This window comes from Zonotrichia leucophrys, chromosome 5 (assembly GCF_028769735.1).
Source record: "Zonotrichia leucophrys gambelii isolate GWCS_2022_RI chromosome 5, RI_Zleu_2.0, whole genome shotgun sequence".
Taxonomy (NCBI): Eukaryota; Metazoa; Chordata; class Aves; order Passeriformes; family Passerellidae; genus Zonotrichia; species Zonotrichia leucophrys.
In genome coordinates this window covers 28,484,259-28,498,885 of record NC_088175.1, presented here as the reverse complement: position 1 = coordinate 28,498,885, position 14,627 = coordinate 28,484,259, and positions in this window count along the sequence as shown.

The following is a 14,627-nucleotide window of genomic DNA, read 5'->3' as shown; positions in this document are numbered from 1 at the left end:
CTGCTGCCTTGGCCTGTGCACAGCCCTGCTGCCCGAGGCCCAGGGCAGGCACTCCAGTGCCATGTGTCTCCAGGCTGCTCCCAACCAAGGAGGACACTGAAGGACTCCCCTCTGCTCAGGCACATAACAAACCCTCTGACCCTCAGACAGAGGGGTTTGGGTTTGTTATGTGCTTTGCTTTCCCCAGCTTTGCTTCAATCCACCTGGAGAGCTAAGCTAGCAAGGCCTTGTCCTGGGATCTGGAACTGGCATTAAATCCCATGTGTTGTACGCAGAGAACATTTTTCCATCACACCAGAGAGCTGCTGCTCATGATGGATTTGGAAGAGCCTACAGACACCTGTTCATTGCAGCAAGCCTCCAGGCTGCCACTTAAACTGGGGTCACTTCTGAGGTTGCCAGTGCCCTTGCTGCATATTGGCTTTCATGCACAAGTGATGGAGTTTCTTGTCACAACGTGAAATATTAGGATAAGTGTCAAGGAGGCTCAATTATTGCACTTGCAATCAAGCAAGCTCTTCTTGAGCTGGTGGTGGTGCTGGCTCCTTTGGGCTTCCCTAAACCTTCTGCTTACCATAGTGTTTCCTGGCATTCTGATGCTGTCACTTCTCCAAATTGTTTTATACAAATGGATATTTTTTTCCTGGGTTTTCTGTGCCTTTAACTTTGGTTCTGCCTACACACTCATGGTTGGGATTGCATTGAAGAAGCACACAACAAAGAACATGAGGCAGCTGCCCATATATCCTGCTCAGTTTCAAATGCAGCAGAGGAGATGCCAGCTGCCCAGGCTGGACTCCTGAGTATGGAAATGGCTCAAAAATAGACAAAATCATATTGAGTGAAAAGGTACACTCAGGAGTCAGCCTCTCTGACAGCACAAACAGCCAAGAATGGAGTGTCTATATTTTCTCCGTAGTGGTAGCATAAGTGTGAGACACAGAAGAAATTATTAAATGTGATTAAGGCTGTGTTGCCTTTCAGCTAAGCTCTTGTCCTTGCCTTTTAGGACTTCAAGATAAAGAACTGGCATTTGGATCTAATCAGGACTTAGAGAAACAGACAAGCTAATAACATTTCAAGGCTTCAAGTCCTCTGGATTCATTTTGGTTTAATCCCTGTGCAGTTAATTTTACATCCCAAAGATGTTTTGCAGGCTCTTGTTGCAGGCTTTGCTCTTCTTCATGTCCCACCTCAGGCATATGTGGTGCTGATACTGGTGGGAAACTTTGCAGAGGTGCTGCATCCCACCACAAGCTTCTAGGTTGACAGACTCCCCTGTGCTCCATGAGCTTAGGAAGGCAACTTGGGGTCCCCAAAGGTGCAACCCCAAAAAGAGCAGTTGCTGCAGTTACCATGGCTGAAAATTCCTTGGGTATTTCTCTCTGTGCTTCGTTTCCTGCCTTGCTCTGGCAAAGCTCCCCGTTTCCATGGTGATGATTTATTCCTCTAAATAGTTTCTATTCAAGAACAATATCATGGGTCCTTCTTTGTTGTTAGTTTAATTAAAAATAACCTACTCTTCTCCTGACATCAGTTTTGGCTGAAGCAGTTGGAGCTGGACAATGACCTCCAACTTCTCTAATCTGCCCTTGCTCCCACCCAGAGATGACCTTTCTGCCTGCCTGCCACTCAGTGTAACCCTTGAGGACTGTCCTACTGCTCCTGACCTGTCCTACTGAGAAATCTCCCATGAGTGGAACTAGAAGGAAAATGCAGAGAGGAGAAAAGGAGAGAGCAGCTGAGTTCTTGCAGAACAGCACCACACAGTCCCACGTCTGCCCAGGAGTGAAGAGGAGCATGGCACCCTGTGCAGCTCTGCTCTTCAGCTTTCCTTTCCATGAGCAAGGAGGCTTGTGATAAATAGGAAGCCTTGTGAGAACAGCATGGCCCGTGATGAAATGGCCTGTAATGCATCATTCATCATCACAGCCTGGATTTTAAATGAGCTGCCAAAGAGGGAGCCTCTCCCCTCCTTCCCAATCTCCTTGGTTTACAAAACAGATTTTTTACTATGAGTGGAACAAGGACTTGTAGCCTGAAAACTGGAAACAAAAATGAAAGAAAATTAAAAGGCTAAATTACATATTTGGTAAATCTTAGAGAGTCCATTTTATTGCATAAAAGTCTGAATAGACAGTCTGGTCTCCATACAACAGGTGCCATTTGGTGTTTTTTGGGACACTTCCTTCTTTCTTTGTATAATGAACGAGACAGAGCATCTGGTTTCTCTGCTTCGTTTTAAATGCCAGTGCTTATTGTGTTAATAAATTTATATTCCAATTTTCTTCACATGTAGTAAAAAGGAAACGCTTTGAGGTTCTTCTACATGGAAGCACATTAATGTGCTTGATTTTTAGGCACCAGTAGCAGATGTACTCAGAGCCTGGAGTTCAACCATGGAGTGAGGAGAACAGACTTCAGGGAATTGAAAGCAGTTCCTGATTCAGTGAAGACATTTTCTGACTTATTCCACTAAATGCAGCCAGCATCAGCTTGTGCTGGGAGATGGATGAAAATCTGTCGACAAAAAAGTATGGAATACAACCTTCCAAATGGTTTTTGCTCTGGCACACAGAACAGCATGGCAGGAATGACAGGTTGCTGGCTAATCCAGAAGGGCAGGTACCAGGTACATTTTCTTCTGTAATACTCAGGATGTGAAACCTTTTAAAGCAGTTGTTGCACCTTTCAAACACGCAGCGGAACCCATCCTTATAAGGTGGGAAAGCTTCATGTTCTGCTGTTAGAAGATAGGAATGTGAGCTCGGCAAGGATTGCTTCACGTGAGCCTTTTATCTGAGAAACTGGTGATAAAACTGAAGTTCACGTGACACAAGAATTTCTCCCTTATCTAAAGGAAGCTGGAGATGGCAAGTCAGAGGTACAATACACAGAATGAGTTAGGAGGAGGAAATGATGTAAAGGGGCCAGACAGTTTGGAAATCTGCCTGCCTGCCTGTGTCCTATTTTGTGCCTTGGAGAATTATACTGACATGAATACAATATCAATTTTAAAAATTGTTTGCTGAAAGCTTGACTCTGTCAGCTGTATGACAAAATGAAAAAAATCCAAAGTCCTTAGGACCCTCAAGTGTGCCATCTTTATTTTTGACCTCATCTCTCTTTTGACCTGTTTTTGTCTATCTTTGACATTGAAATGGGAGAAAGCAAGGGAGGATTTTGAGATAAGCCTTTCAATCTATCAGTTGTCATTTCCCTCATACATTTTTTTTCTGAAAGTAGCACCCTCTATGCCTCTGAAAGTTCAGTGGGGGAAGATGCTGTGCTATCAAAACAATTCATTTGCCTCTTAACCAACACCCACAAAGTTTGTCCAGAAGAGATTTTTCAATCATTTAAACCTTGTTTTAAGATGGTTTGTCTCCCTTAAAAGCAAAGAGAAAAATGCTGCTTCTTGGTATAGAATATAAGCATGCCAATTGTTAAATTCCATCTATTTCCTCCACACTCTATCCAAAGTCTAGCTAGAAACATCTTGTCCCATTGTAAGAGCCTGTGTGGTCTTCAGCTTCTCTTGACGTGTCACTTCAGGCAGCATCTCTCTGCATGCTCCCTGGTTAATCCTGCCATTAAAACCCTCCTGCTTCCATCCCTCGTGCTCCTGCCTATTTTGTGTTTTACCTCTTTACAGCCTCTCCTTCCCTGTGTTTCCTTTTGCCTGCTCTCAGTGCTTTCATTGAAACATCAGTCCTCCCTTGTCTAGTCCGTGGACCCCAGAAAAAGCAGTTACAAGGCACAGGACTCCCAGTGAAACCAGAGGGCTCTGAGGGAAGGGCCACAGACTCACCTGGTCCCCAGGAAGCCCGGACCCAACACACTCTCTGTTTGGCCAGGACATCGCCAAAGCAAAACCTGGGTACCACAAGAAGAGGTCACCAGCAGTACTGCAGCCGTGGTGCTGTGAGGCCATGCTATTCAGGCATGGCTTTTTATCAAGAAGCCTCATCCTTCATGAGAAGCTCAGACCATGTTTTTTTAAAGAATAGCCCTGGGTTATTTTTATCAAAGACAATGTGGCCACTAGAAGTAGCATAATGGGGATCAGCATGATTTATTTTCTTTCCAGGACAACGGGCATTGTTCTGGTGGAGCTGAGGACAGTTTGGGCTCTTACCAATTGGCATTTTCATATAAACCAGGCAAAAAGCAAAACGGAACCTGACTCCTCAGCTGGGCAGAGCTGCAGTGGTTTTTCTATTGCTAGTGTAACTAAAATGTGGTAAAAACACAATCCAGTCTCTCAAGCCAGCAAATAGGATGAAAAAGAGAGTTAGTGGAATCCTGCTTTTCTTGGCCTGATGAAAACTGGCCCTGCTCTGAGCCTGCATCTGGACCAGCCGTCCTCCCAGAGCCCCTTCCAAACTGGATTTCCTGACTGTGCTCAAGAATGACAGACTTCTATTGGCCTGCACAAAAATTTGAATTGAACTTCCACAGACAGTAAATCAGAGTGAGATGAAAGATCTTAATTCCATTTTGAATTACAGGCCCAGGACTAGATGTGGTTTTCTGGTTTTGTTTTTCATCAAGCCCAGGGTATCCCCTGGTGTGGGGCTCCCCAGCAGCCAATCCCCTGGCCTAGAGGTTCAGGGAGCGCCTCCAATCTGGCAGTCCATGCATGTGAAAGCTGAAAGCTACACCTTGCAGTGGTAGCTCTTTCCAAGACTTCTATCAGAGCTGGAAGGACTGAGAGATATGTCTGTAGCTATACATCCAAATGCAAGGCTTCAATTTTTCTCAGTGGGACTACACATGGAGTGAATGCTGCTTCTGCTCTCAGAGGGAAGCTGGAAGGCAGACACTGGCCCTGTTCCTTCTTCAGAGTATCCATCCCAGGCTAATCTGAAAATAGAAACCTACGCTGGGACCAGGCTGGTCTGAATGCACCTAACAGAAGAGGATGGTACCAACTGAAGGGATGCTCACACATGCAGCTCTGGGCTGTGCTCAGGGGAAACACCCAGATCAATAATGACCATGGAGGGAGGGAGGTCTCTGGCTTGTGCAGGCAGAGACCAGGGGAAAACAGACCTGCTGTCAGGAAGGATCAGTTTGCTCCACTGGTACTTCTGCTGAACCAGACTGGAGAACAGAGGCAGGAATTTCTCATTCATTTGCACCCATCTCTAATTTCTTCCACCAACGCTCCAGCAGAACTGAAGTCTGCTGATGTTTAAAAAGCCCTTGGAGCTGGTTTTTTCTCTCAGGGTGTTTTAGATGTATGCAATACACTGTGACTATGCTCCCAGAAACCTGTTGGATGGGCTGGATTTTGGAAATATGAATGTTAAGTCACAGATAAATGAACAAAGCAGATAAACAGGTACAAGAGAAAATATTGCTGTAAATCCAAGGTGTGCCTCCTCTGCAGCTTTATTTGGGAATTAGGAAGAAACCAGCACTCAGTCCCATTCAAGGTAATGCTAGTTTTGGTATTGGGCATACACAATTTGGATGGGGCCCAGACCTTCTTTCTCCCTCCTTTTTTAATTGCTCTTGCCATAATTACCACTATTGTTGTATATAGTTGTGTTTTTTTCCCTTGTGTGCAAAAGCTATGATGCAAATGGAGTCACTCCCAGAGAGTGCCTAAGGGCTGGGATGCAACTGCCCTGAGATGGGTCATGATGCAAAATAATAAAGGTCAGGGATTCATTCCAAACCAGATGCCATAGACAAACATGATGTGCCATTGCTGTGCTCCAAAAGAAGAGCCAGAGCCCTGAGCCTTGGTCATGCCCAAAAACATTCTGTGCAGCTGGGCTGGGACTCACCTCTCCTCTGTTGTGGTCATACAGGAGGGGGTGGACTTTTTCTCCCCAGAGCTATTTGAAAGTCCTGTGCAAACAAGGAAACTGGCCCTGGACAGGAAACTCAGCAATTGCACAGTGCTGACAAATGTCCAGACTATAATCCACAAAAGCATGGAGAAAATGGGGAGCCTTGTACTCTCCACTTTGTTTTTCATGTGTTGGGATCTCAGGTGCCAGTCACAAAGAGACGAGATGTCTGCAGACAAGCCCTGATATTTACATTTATTTCTCGCTAAGGCAACGTAATTTGCGGCTAATGTCATGGTTTAATAAAACAGAATCAGAAAGGAGTGAAGTTAGTTATGTCTTTCAGCAAGACCCACACAGCCTGTTCCAGCTCTGCAGCCTCAGCCTAAGCCCCTGGGCAGAGGGTATGGGCACAGAGATGACACAATACTGTGAGCTCTGCTCAGCTTCACTATGAGCAGACGCTATTTGAGCATGTTATAAAGTGGTATTCCCATAACCTTAGGCTCATACACTCTCTGCTTTCCTCTCATTGAAGTGAGTGCTATGATCTTAAGCTGAACTCAGCACAAGGGAGACCTGGGCATTTTCAAAGTCCAAAATGGAGACTTACTTGAGTCAGGTGATGAAGAAATACTTATATTGATTTTCTACTGTATCTATTGTGTACTTTTTGCTTGTCACATTGTCTGTCCTTCAAAGAATGACAGTTGGGAGATTCAGGGGGATTCAGGGGGCTGTTTGGTTACTTTCTTTGCCTTATCAGAAAACCATCCTTGAATAAAGATCCCAGAAACACTATTAACCCCAAAGCAGTATGTTCCAGAAATTATGAGTATGTGGAACAGAGTCTATGCACACATATGATGAAAATTATTTCCAAATTTTATCTTCTGTCCTGTCACAGGATACTACAGCAAGGTGCTGAGAGGACAGGACTTAACCGTAACTTTTCAACCAACCCCCTCATCAACCAAGGTGATGTATATTGGTGTAGTGCTAGGGCTGAATTCGGCACTGCCTTGGCAAAGGTTTGCAAAAGTGTAATTTGCATCTAAGTTCCCTTGTGTTCTTAGTCAAATATGCACACCTTTTGGGTTTTGATTTCCATTATTCTTCAGGATACCCCATACTTGAGGTAACTGAGGTGCACATATGTAGCTTGGGTCTGAAAGAAACAGGGATTAAAAGATGCTTCATTAGCTGTAGGTAGAGGTCTTTCAGCAGGGAACTAGAAATGTTTCTCGTAGAGCATATTTCTGGCTGTACCTGAGATGACTGTAACCATTACTACTGTGCATATCAGTAGTTGGAATGGTTTGTAGTAGAAAATAATATATTTCACTGCATTTCCCATACAAATATTGTCAGCCCATTTCACACAATTCACAGCTCTCTGAATTTTTTCCCATTTTTGCCTTCAGAAAATACTTGCCATTCTAAAAGGAGTAAACCACCTTTATACACAGACAGGCAGAGTATGCCACAAGGGGTTTTCTTTTATGTGGGTGTTGCTATAAAGAAAGATTATAATATAGGGCTCTTGCCTGGGGCTTATCTTGAGAATTGTCTAAGTTCACTCATACAAGTGGAGGATATGGAATGGGACTTCATAAGAAATAACCAGGATATTTCACAAAATCTCAATATCTTGGCATTTTGAATTCCTAGTCTGCTAGACTGCAGTGCTGTGAACAGTGTGGCCCAGAGACGTTAGGTGTCAGAGGGGTGTTCAGAGAAACTGGACAGTGCCAAAAACTCAGCCCCAGAGCTGCCAAGTCTTATAGTAAGACCAGGTCACTTTCTTTTTCTTTCCAGGCTTTTATTTTCATCACTACTTTTCAAAGTCCTGGCTGATGCAGTATTTTTTTTCAGCTCAATCTTTCAAGAGAGATTAAAGAGCACCTGTGTTTCTTTACCACAACAGTACAAGGAAGTTTTCTGAGGCTCATTAGCTCAGCTTCTCCATAACCATTTGGGTACAATGTGCATAACCTGCATAGTGATTATGTCAAGAGAAAAATCCTTGATGATCTTTTCTGCCCCATGGTCTGTGCACTGCCACCAACAGAGGAAGGCCTTCTGCTGTCCCTGACTATAATTCTATTTCCCAATACCTTCAACGTCAGCTATCACAGGAATTACTGCAGTAAAAAACACCCTGTGAGATAAAGAAGTTTTTTAAAAAAGTCAGAGATAAAGTAATTGAGAGAAAGAATCCAGCACACTGCCCTTGTGGCTCATTCTTGTCATCTCTCTTTTCCCCAGATGGGGATGTCCTTACTTCTTGTCCAACAACTTTGAGGCAGTGGTGACTGCTTGGGATCAGCTTCTCAGACCTGTGGCTATAAGCAGCAAGATATACCAGGCTGCATATCACCAAAGATAACGCTAAGATGGAGAAGGAGACAATGGTAACAAGCATCTCAGCTGGAGGAATGGCCTTCACTGAGTGGAAAAATGCTGGATGCACAACAGCTACAGGGCTGCTTCTGCGGGTGAGACTGGCCCTGTTCTTCCAAATGACAGCCAGCTGCCACCTCTCTGTAAGGTTCATTCCTCTGGAAAATATGACTGCCATGAGGTAGCATATTGCTGCTTGGGATGGGGAGATAACACTTCAGCCTTTAGCCTTTCTCTGGCAATTTGAATGAAAATGGCTTCCAACTCTTTGCAGATTGAAGAAAAGCGGGTGTTTGTCTTCCAGTGTGTTTTGAGGCAAGGCTTATGTGGGTCAGATGAGATAGGGCCAGTGATTCAGTGTCAGAGGAGATGTACTAGGCCCCTGCCAGGACTGAAACCACCTCTTCCCAAGGGGGTCCAAGTGGGAGTAGGTCCCACTGTGTCAGCCCCAACACCGGAACCATTCTGCCTGTGATGAGGCTCCTACTTCACCCCAAAGCTGTCAAGCTCTGCTACAGCACTGCTTTCAGTAAATATATAGGGTCAGAGGCCAGGCTGCTGTTGCTGTGGAGGCTGCCTCCCAGCCAGCTGAGAGTGCTGAAACCACATCTACTGCTCTGTGAAGGGGATAGGGTAGGGATGTTCAGGGTATTTTTGGACAGGAACAGTGATGGTGAGTTTGCTGTTGGCCAGAACACAAGGAAAAAACAAATCTTCCTTTATGTTAACAAGTGGCTCTCCTTTTTCAGCAGGGGAAGTTCCAGGGAAGCTGTTAGGGCAGCTTTTGCTTTCCAGAGAGGAGAGCATCACTGCTTTCTGTCAGTGTCCTGGAAGGCAATAAACAGCATCACATCTTTACCTCGACAGTCATTTAAAGAGCGCACGTCTGAAGCGATGAGCCCAGCCCCAGATTCCCCATTCGGTGTTTGTCCTCTCGCACACGGTCGGGGCTCGGCCCCGCATTTCCCAGCTTAGGCCCCAAGGGCCTCCGCTGCGGCTCGGGAGGCGGAGCCGGGCGCTGCAGCGGCCGCGGGCGGAGCGGCCCCGGGGAGCCCGCACCCCGCGGCGGGGCCGGGCCTCCCTCGGCCGGCGGGGCGGCTGCGGCCCCGCTGCCGCTCCTCCCGGGGCCGGACGGGTTCCGCCTCTCCGGCAGGACGGCGAGCGGCCCGCGGCAGCCAGCCTGGCCGCTGATGGCTGTGGAAACCTTCGGGCTCCCGGCCGACGCCGCGGGGCCAGGCACGGCCCAGGGTGGGGAAACCTGGCGGGGGGAGCGGCCCGGCCCACCAGGGACTCTCGGCTTTCGTCCCTGCTGGGGCCGGAGACAGACAGAGTGACCTGAGGGGCGTCCAGTCCAGCAGTGCTGCCGGGACCCGGCGTGTGTGCATCGCTCATCCAGGGGACCCAGCGAGGGTCACCGACTGCTGGGCTGGACAGCAGCCGCGCTAATTCTGCTTAAAGCTGCCATGCGAAAAGCCTACAGTTTGATTCCCAGGCGTGCCATGGAAGGGCATCCGTGCTTCCTGGGACAGGAGCGCAACTACATGGAAGGCCTCTGCTTGATGCCTGCCCTGCCAAACTATTAAATAATTTTTTTAAAGGCAGGAAAGAAACGTGTACTGATTCATTTGGGTTAATTTGTTGGTCCAAAAAAGACAAAAGAGACGGATGTCTTGATATGTGGACATCAGACTTAATGTGAGGTCTGCTCCACCACTCTATATTATTTATTACTCCTCAGCCATTTCATCTCCCTCTCTGCTATTGAAGAAATACTTAGGGTTTCTCACAGAACAAAAAAATTTAAAAGTACAATATATAAATGGATGCCCTGGGAAGGGCCCTTAGGGATGGGAGAAGACCTGTTTGTAGAACAAACTCTAAATGGTAAAGATGACCTCTGGCCCTGCCTGCTGGGCTACAGCCACAGAGAGCAGAGGTGGAACATGCACGCAGGCAGCAGCCCAGCCTTAATGAGGTGATGGCTGGGCTGTCCTGAGAGCCTCCTTGCTTCGGTCTGAAAGTGCCACTGTCTGTATTTCTCACATCCCTCTTTGCTTGCTGTGTATCAAAGCTAATTTTATGAGAGGCTTGCAGGGAAGGCACAAGCGGGTAGTCATGGCTCAAAGAGTCAATGCACTACAGGGGAGTGCAGGGCTTGCACAGCTGGTTTGGAGCCTCCTCTTAGGGAAGAGATTAAAGGAAGCTGGGGAAGCAGCTCACCTAGTTTGCCTACTGAGTGGCTGTGCCTGCTGTACGCTGTTGGGGCTGCCCAGCAGCATCCTCCTCACTTGTCTTATAGCACTGGGCACTTGTCTTGTAGCACTGGGCACACTGCTCCACAAGCGTCACCTTCCTCAACGTGGAGCCACTGCAAATGGAAGGGTATGGCACTCCCTGCAGCTTTCCCAATAAGGAGCTTTCTAATACAAGAGGTAACTGCACTGTGCAGTTTGATTTCCAGTACCTGTGCAGAGTTGCTCCCACTGTACAGAGAAGAAACAGCCATTAGCTAGTTAGGAGACAAGAATAATGAACACTAGATGATTTTCTGTACAAAGGCATGCATAACCCATAGCTGCTTCTATGAGCAGTTTTTGCTTAAGGAACAGGGAAGCTTAACCTGTTTTGCAGAGACAGGCAGACTGCCAACCACCCAGGTGCTCCCTTAACCCTCCAGAGAAGTGGAGTGAAGGGATTTCTTCAAGCAAAGCCCATAGCCATGAAAGGCTAGCTTTAGACTCCAGGAAGTCTATTTTGGGAAGGCAAGCTAATGGAGCAATGACTTTAGGGTCAGTGTGTGGGTCCTGCTCCAATTCTGAGAAAAGTTTGAATGTGGATCCCAGCCCTCACTGACTCAGTATCATGTTCCCCACTCACTGCTGGACCACTGTGTGCTGAGAACAAGCTGACATGCCTGGAAGGCCATTGGTATGTTTTTTCAGCTGTACCAACTACTTTTCTAAAGGGAGTGAGCTTTTCCTCCACACCATGCTCTGCTAAGCTGTGCCACCTCTGCTGCTGGTGGAGGCAGGTGGCTTGGCAATGTACAGAAAAACTGAAAATCTCTGGTGTTTCTCCCAGATCTCTCAGGACAGGCTAATGAGCACTAGATGATACTACAAGACCCTTGATTAGCATCTTAAAGACCACAGGTAACAGGTAAGAATCAACCAACTTCCTCTGCACTTAGTTTTAGTTTAGAGCATTTTGGAGCATTCATGTCCTGTTAGTGCACTGTGATGAAGGTGGACCTCTCTAGAGTGGCATGGATCTGCATTTTCTTAGCCCTTTCTGAACTGTCATTGTGGCTCCATACCCAAGCATGGATTATGAATATAGTCTGCAGTTTGATGACACTGTGACCCATCTCACTATTGAAATAAACAATTGATGCTAAAAGCATGAGGAGATGGAGGTGCATTTTTAAGTGCACCTCTCAGGGAGGGTGCATTTTTAAGTGCACTTCCATGAGAGGTGCACTTAAAAGCCAAAACCAGGAGTGAAGCATGTCCTGTCAGCATTTGGAGTGATGATGAGTTTTGCTGGTAGCTGTAACACAGAGAACTGCCACTTAAGGAAGTTCCCTTGCGGGGAAGTTCCCATGAGGCAGCTGGAAGTGGATTTAAAGTAATTGTTGCCCATGTAAGTGTGTAAAAAAAATATTTTTTTTTCCCACAGCCCCTTTCACTTTACTCAACTCTTTCAGCTGAGTGAAGATCCTGAAGCAGTTATGCTGCAATGTGCTTTACATATGGGTGTCTGATGAGACTATCTAGGTCAGGGTCCATATGTCTGATTTTACACTTTTGTTTTCCTACAGCTGTAAAGACTTTTCTTCAATCACTAATCTTTCTTCAATCACTAATCATGTTGCTTCATAGTACTGTCTTAACCCCTGGAGCTGATAGTATTGCACAGTATGAAACAAAGTTGGAGGGTTCACCTTCCAAGCCCATGATGGAATTGATTGTCCCTAAAGTTTGGCCTTTCTTATAACTGCCGTACTTGCTCTTTAAAATATCCAGCAGTGGAAATTCAGCACCTTCCTTTGGTGGCCTCCTCAAGTTCTTTGTTATCCTGACTGTTCACAGATTTGCCAGTGGCCACAGCAAATGATGTAATGTGTTACACTTTGCAGTAAACTTTTACGTATTTGAGGACTGGTACTGTGTCTCAATTTTTTTTCTTCCCTAGACTAAACAAAGCCTGTTTCTTCCAGTCTCCTTTCAAAGGTCGGGTTTTCTAGACCTCTGAGCCTTCTTGTTACTTCTCCTTTGGACTCTCTCCAACTGATGTGTATCTGTCTTAAAACCTGGCACCCAGAGCTAGCCACAGGACTCCATCCACAGCCTTACAAATGCTAAGGGGGACAGAAGGTTTGCTTTTTGTGTTCTACAAATGACTCTGCTTTGTACATGCACTTGTGGACATGGATTTCCTGGGGAAAGGCCTGAGAGAGCTGCAGCTCTGGCATTACCATCTGCCTGCATAGCACTCATGCCATGCCATGCTGCTGCAATTGCACAGCATTCCCTGGCTGCTGGCAGTACAGTCTGCTCCAGATCTGTTGATGTGTGCTCTTCTGTGTTTGCTCCGCATATGTAACTCACATAGCCTCCACTCTCACACCATGCACTTCTCCACAAAGAATTAAAGACTGCAGTACATGCTTGGCCTGCTTGTATCACATTTTGCATTGTATCAAATTTCTTCCATCCATCACCCTCCATGGTTTCCCCTACAGGATTATGCCAGGCCTGCATCATTCACGGAGCAAAAATTACGAGCAAGTGAACTTTATGTATGGTCAGGTCTTACATCAGCTCTCTGCAACCTGACAGGGATGATGGGGCTATGTGACCTCTGAGCATGCTGGCCATGCATTTCTGTGGCAGCATCCTGCAGATCTTCCCCCAGGAATGCTTTTTTTGTGCAAAACTGTCCCATGGATGGAGTCTGGGGTCAGCAGACAGCTACAGACCCCTGCAGCAGTGTGCGAAATCTTGAGAAGCATCCTCAAAGTGCTTTGCTCTCAACATATCTGAGTGCACTTGTGGGTTTGTTCAGGCAGGGATTGCTGACTCACTATTGAAACAACTGTGACCTACAGCTGCATGCCTACCCATACTGGGTATATCTGTAAGGGACCCAGCACATCCCAGAGCAGTGATGGGTGTCACAGCAATGACTATTGCTGCTCTGGTCAGTGTTAGACTCACAGGTTTGTGGCAGAGCCGTGTGGGAAAGAACCCAGTTCAGTGTGTTGTAGCTGAAGTATGATGAGGCAGCTGCCTTGCTCAGAAGGAATTAAATTTTTGTTGGCTTTCTCTCTGGAAAGTGATTCCAAGCCATGGCCAGAAAAGGGTTCTGCTTGAAAATAGCCTGAAGATACCACTGTAATAGTGATATCCTTGAAGATGGGGGAGGGCTGGTTTTTTTTCAAGCATTTTACTACAAAATAGTAGACCTGCAATTATGGAGAACATCAAAGTGAATGAATTTTAAGTGAAGTTTTTAAGCTGGAGCTAAATAATGATAGGTCTGAGTGCGCAGTGACTCTTGCATAGGAAAAGGTTTTCTGTGAAGGCAAGGGTGGAGCCATGTGCTTGCTATTCTCCTACCATGTTGCAGCTGTTCCCTTTCCAGAAAAATTTCACAATGTTTACCTCCAAAGCTTGTCTCGCTTTTCCCATGGTCAGTTTCGGTGCCTGGGAAGTAAGAGAAACAATAAATTCTGCCTCTTGCCTCTTTAAGCTATGGGCACATCATCAGGCAAGATCTGCACAATCAGAAAGTGAGAACAAGAGACTCAAACCCGAGGCTCCCTCTTGGTGGCAGCAGGAATGAGCTGTCTCATACCTAATTTGCAATCTCCAGAGGCTCTTGCCTTCCTGCTACCATGTGGAAGGCACTGGTTGGCTGTGCCTTTCAGAGCACTCCACATGGAGGTGTGTAGCTTCTGCAGCAGCTGCTGCACCATGGCTTCCCCTGTGCCTCAGGGCAGCATCTTCCTCTGCTTCCACCAGGAGAGGTGGCACTGAGCATGGCCTGGATCAAGCCGTAGGTTTGTACGTGGATACACCAGTTGTCAGGGATGTATGTACTTATGGTGTCCAGTTTGAAGTGTGCTCTCTTCTAAACTTTAATCCATTCCCTGTCTCTTGTAGGAACATGGAAAATGTTATTGTCTTTATCTTCTCTGGTTCCTGAGTCCTTTTATTGTTTGGGCCAGACAGAGATATCATATATGGTATACCCCACTGAGCTCAACCAAATTAATGCCTGCATTTCCTAGGGCCTGAGCTCTTACTCATAGTCTGTCCTGAATTGGTGACATAGAAATTAGGAAAAAGAATTTAACTTGTTAAATTCTCTACTGTGACAGCCCAACATACAGTTCAAATTTAAGTGCCAAATCTT